Source organism: Phalangium opilio, unplaced genomic scaffold (assembly GCF_054372755.1).
Source record: "Phalangium opilio isolate 3A_F unplaced genomic scaffold, DU_Popi_V2 ptg000070l_1, whole genome shotgun sequence".
Classification (NCBI taxonomy): Eukaryota; Metazoa; Arthropoda; class Arachnida; order Opiliones; family Phalangiidae; genus Phalangium; species Phalangium opilio.
The window spans coordinates 12,945,196-12,951,149 of record NW_028324182.1 but is presented as its reverse complement, the minus strand read 5'-3'; positions in this window follow the sequence as shown (position 1 = coordinate 12,951,149).

Here is a 5,954-nt window from a genome sequence, read left to right as displayed (position 1 = left end):
TACCTCCCCCAGATTAAGGTTTCTTCCCCCTCTCAAGTAGGGAAGCGCATAGTCACACGAGCGCCCGTTAAAAATCTCCCGGACTTCCATTCTAGGGTACGATAGTTCTATATTTTCTTTGTTTGAGATCACAGCCCATTTCTATCTTTGAGCATTCCTCGAGTCTTGTATGAGTTCTTGCCGCTACCGATATCTAAAAGTTTCACCTGGTATTATACGCGTGGAATTCTCCTCTTGAAACGGATGGTAAATTCGGAAGGAAGGAGAAGTATAGACGTTTACCCCGCAATACTTAGTTATACTTCACTTTTTCCCCAAACACGCTGATCAAGAATCAGATACGTATTTTTCACCGTAAGAATCATCCACCCCTCAACCTAGGACTGTCTATTTTTTACACTTGTTACTCTACAGTTCTACCTTAAATAATGGTAGATTCTTATAGTGAAAATTAGGAAGAGAGGATGCCATAGCGAAAAAAAGCTTGTTGGTCAAAGGCTGACGGTGGAATAAACCAAACACAAACCAAGCTAAGGGGAAAGAAAAAGCTAGCTAGAACGGAAAAAGATAAAAAAAAACTATCTCAGATTTTTCGCTTTTTTTTCTTGCCACCACGCTCAAGTTGTCTCGACAGCTGTTGATTTCCTTCCTTCTCCTCTTTACGTCCAGAGGGCCCTTCTCTTATATCGGAATTGCAAAACCGAGCAGCAGCAGCCGACCACTCCTTGACCTACACACTCCTCCGAAACGTTAGCCACACGACGCCGAATGCCCGCGGTCAAGCGAAATGTTGTCAGTTGGCGCGCTCGCGAGGTTCTCGCGCCTCTTTTATACGAGCGTGCGCTAACTTCCGTTTTGGCGCCCTTTTTACCCTCTAGCCACCAAAAACAAAAGAAAGCGAAGCTAGGCGCCGCCAAGTTTTCTTTTTCTCTTCTCTGTCTCTCTCTCTGGCTATAGCCCATTCATCCGGAAACATTAAGCCTCCTTATCCCGAACTTAAAACGAAAGAGGAACTATAGGAAAACCGGGATGAGCATAGCCAGGGATGGAGGTAGAACTATAAGAAAAATCTCCTCTTTTGTAAGAGAGGGGATGATGTTATTTAAGGAAGAAAATAACGAGTATCCTAGCGTTCCATCGCCTTCTTGTTCACCAACAAAGAGTGGAATGTCCATGTAGAATATTACGTTGAAACATTGATTAACACTTGCATCTTTTCTCGTGAGATTATTTTTTTAATGTGAATGTCTCCCCTTTTTTATCAAGGACCCCAACAAAGGGAGGTTATTTTAATTATACCTATATTAATTTATTTAATGGAGTTAGTTAACTTAAATTTGCAGAATCCGTTCTTTTTTTCTCTAACCATGCTGAAATATTTACCCTATAAGATGAAATAATCCTGCAAACAAATAATTTAAGTCGAAAGATATTCCCCGTAAGTCGGCTTAGTTCACGATCTCATTTGTGCCGCGGGATACACATTTCTACAGGCGCACTTCCGACTCAGGGTTCCTCAAAATGGATCTTTCTTGGTTAAGAAACATTAATTTATTCATTATTTTGGTCTCTTTTGGATTAATTTTACTTGATGCGAATTATTTAGAACCGGTAAGTCCTTTCAATGTCGTGATAATATGTTCTATTCAAACAACTAACTTCCGGATCTATTATTTTATTTAAGTTCGAGCTCGTATTATATATTTCACGAAAAAAAAAATTGGATTATCGGCGTTATATACACGTATATAATATACATTTAATCCTTATTTAGGTTTATTTAATCTCATTAAAATTTTGAAATAATTCAGAGGCTTATTGTTAGAGTAAATAATATTTTAATGATGTATTAATACATAATTCTGGAAATCAAAATTGGAAAATCGCGAGTGGTTAACCACTCTTTACGGGAAGGTGTACATTGAAATACTCTTTACTATTTAGTAATCATAACTTTTGATTATTTAGTATTGAAAATCTCATTGATACCTCTACCTTTGGGCCTTGGTAAAAACAGTCTGGAAACTCGAATAGAGACTTAAGTTGGGTCACTTGGGTGTGTAGCGAGAAGTAAGACTTTTGAGAGACGAATAGGACTGGGATAAAAAGGTTTTATTTTCAAATTAAGGATTGGAAGAAAAGTTTCCAATTCGGAGTTATAGGGCCTAAAATTTGGGACATATCATTCGTTTTCTGTAGACGGGAATGCGCCAGGCAGTCGTCGATTCCAAAAAAGCTTTTGCACTTTTTTTCCCCCCACATCGGTGTAATATATAGCCAGAAATAATTACGACACGGAAAACGTTTTAAAGGCGTAACTTTTTACTGAAAGGGTCTGCAATGAAAGAGCTCAAAGTGTCGATTTTTAGCAGCTACCGATCGTTAGAATTTCTTTTTTTTTTATCTTCTTACTCTTTCTCTCACTCTTCGGTTAAAAACTAAATAAAAGTTTGAAATTTTTCACTCTCAAAAGCTTAAATTTTACAAATGGAAGAAACGTGGTGGTAGTGGTGGTGGTGATAGTAGATCGAAAACCGTAACTCTAGAAGCCTATACTTGTTTCCTTCGCCATGCACTTTATCTAAAAAATTTCCAACAGATGATATTAACTTTTAACAGAAACTATATATATGCCGAGTATACTAATAATGTTGTAGAGTATACGAGGGAGAGGTTTATATAGTGATTTATTACGTAACCTAGTTTAATACACGTGTGTAGGGTGATGTGAGTTCCTCTTTAGATTGTAACTTATTCAGGATTTTCATTCCATCCCATGGGATAGGCAATTAGTTGAGTAACGGGGTACTTGGTCATAAAACTAAAAGAAAAACTACGGATAAAAGGATTGAATTTCTAATGACTAGGCTATAGTGAAGAAAATGGAGTGAAGAGTTAGGAGCCCGGGGTAAAGGAGAAAAAAAAAATCTCTGGGACATAAATTCAAACTGTTTTTAGATTTTTATCGAAACTAAAGCTAAGGGGAGAAAGGCCTGGATGATATAAAGTTAACCCGAGTCAGTAGCTTTAATTATTAATCACCCTTTAGCCTCGGTATATGGTAGGGTACAGGGCTTCCCTAAATTTTCTTACAACGTTTCTCCCTCAGCCAACCATAAGGGTTTTTTTATGGCGCACTTCACCCGTAAGGGCCTCGCAATAAAAACACACAAAGATCCATTATATCTTTTCCCAGCTTTTCCTTTACAGCGTATCTCGTAAAAAAATATAAATGCTCAACCCCTTAATCATTAAGGTCCTGATAACGTTAAGCCTTATCAGGACCTGTATAAAATTAGACCAATTATATCACAGACCATTCCACGAATGCGACAAAATTTGTACTCTAAGTCAACTGACGTTTATCAAATTTTTATATCATTAATATTGAATTGAACGAATTGCAGACGATGTGTTTAGTTTCATCACCCTTTAAATATTTACTTACATGTCTGGCCATAAACTGGGACAGATAGGGATTTGAAATGTCTAAGTCGATGGTTACCATGTACGTAGGGGTATGGATGGCGTTATGATTTAATGATTCTCTCAATCTTTGTATTAAACAATAGGCTCTTTATGAACCTTTTTCCGTAACGTTTTAACCCCTACACGTGTTATTCATCCGCACGGTAGGAAACGGGCTTGGAATATTCTTTTTTATGCGCGAATAAATTTCTTTTTCCCGTCTTTGTACCGTTTTTCTTCGCCTTGACGACGTGCACGGCTCCGTCATGGGTGGTCTTCCATTCCATTCCTTGCCTATTAGCTTGCCTTGGTTTTAGAATCTCTTCCGAAAACTTTCTTTCTCTTTTTCTCTCATTTCCTTCTCAAACGACTTCCATCCAGCACGCGCCAACAAACAAGAGAGAGAGCGAGAGAGACGCATTGGGGGATTGAAGAAAAGTTCATTCCTTAGCCGCCGACAAATCTTTTCGTTTTATAGCGTATTAATCTCGTTTCCTAATCTTTTCCTACCACTTTACCTTCCTCTTCTTCGCGAAATTCCGCGTTTCCGCCAAGACTCTTGTAGCCCTAGAGATGACGAGAGCTTATAGAGACGGAGAGAAATCTAAATTTAGCCACATCGTTCTGTGAAAATCCGCCGTCAAGCCACGGAAACTGTTGCCGCGACAGATCCCATCTTCAGACAACAAACTTTGTCCGTCTCATTTCCAGAATTCATTGTGACATCCGATGTTAACCTTAGAAAACGTTTTCAATGTTAGAAATGATGATATTAACCGTGTTCTCGCGCTGAAACCAACTCGTTCGAGAAAAATCTCCGCGCGGAATAATTAGTTTAAACATAATTTGTTTCTTACTCGTTTCGTTTTGCTACATTTGTCCCGATCTAAATGAAACGGAACAAGAGACAAGAGATTCCCAACTCAGATATTTCCACCCTTTTTGTTTAATTTTTTTTCTTAACCCTAATTCCTTGTGTTTTCACAGACTTATCTAATCTTTTGAATAGATCTTTAGAAGAGATATAGTGAAATACTTAAATTAGTTCCTTCGTTGCTGTTTATATACGGATATATATATAACTTGTGTATCTACATAACGGGGGTTTGTGACACCCCCTGAATTCCAATTTATCCAACGGCGTAAACATTAGAAGCGTGGTCCTATAGTTTTGGCAGCCAATTAGTTCGGTCGAATCGCGTTCAGCGTTAATGGGTGCGACTCTGGATACGCGGGGATCCCTTAGGCCATGAATGCCTTGAATTCTCCCGATGATATTGGACCACTGATTATGTGGAAGAGAAATCGATAGCAGGTTCAAGGTTAAACCTTGTATTCTTGGAAGAATTTGATAAATTCTTACGTTATATAAACGCGGATCGAGGGGAGGATTGTTGTAAAGCAATAATTTACAGGCCCTACCGATTTGTTTGTCGCGGCGGTTCGCGGCTTGATTATAAAGGAGTTTCTCTTTCACTCTCTCCTATCGCCTTCTCTAGAAGAGTTTTGGGATCCGGGGAAGCTGAAGCTGTCCCTAGATTCACGTTCTCGCTGTATATTAACGCCAAGAGAGAGAGAGAGAGAGAGAAGAGGAAATCTCCTTCTCCGTAACAATGAACTTGAGGTCATTGGTGCGCGACCAATATACGAGCTGCCCTTTGCATGGCTGCTTCGTTTCGCTCATACTTAAATCTTCCCGCGCTCCTCCGGCCCCCCTCTGTCCGACCGTCGTAGGAAGGATAGGCTGCTGCGGGTTGGGAAAGGTTTAATGTAAAAATAAATGATGCCTCATTATCAATTTAGCCGCGTTCAAACATTTCAGAAAATTATTAAAGAGAAACCCCCGTGATTCCCCAAAGTTAAGCCTAGCAGTTCCCTGGATACGTCATCTCTAATATCATATTTCATCGTTTTACGACCTTTATGTGACCTCTTTGAAAGGTATACCCCGTCCTGGTAAACATCAAGGTAGATATCCCCATTTTACATCCCTGGGGGGAAAGAAGACGAATGACGCAATTGGTGGAATGTCGCCCCCTCCTCGTACATTTTAAGTATTAAACTTTATGACGATATTTCATAAAGTCTGTAAAAATTTTGAGCAGAGTGGACTTTTGGGCTATTTACTAGCTTGACGCCCAATCTTTATGCTAAATTTATCTCTCCGGGAATTTTACGTATTTTAATGAACTCCCCATGCAAGTTCGCTCACACGAGAAACGTGAAAAAATCTGAAGTTATTGCTTATATTTCCAACTAAAGTGCTGCGTGAATTTTGCTGATGAACTTTGAATTGATCTACTTCGATTGTATGGCGTACAGGGATTTATCTGGCATTGAGCTGAAGGAAGGAAGGATGAAGGGTATAACGGGGTTGAACGGGTTATTATCGGCGTTTCGGGAGTTCGAAGATTCCCCATCAATTTGATGCGCCGGAGCCGTCCAGCAAACGTTAATACGAAGTATAGAGAATAGCGCGGTTAAAT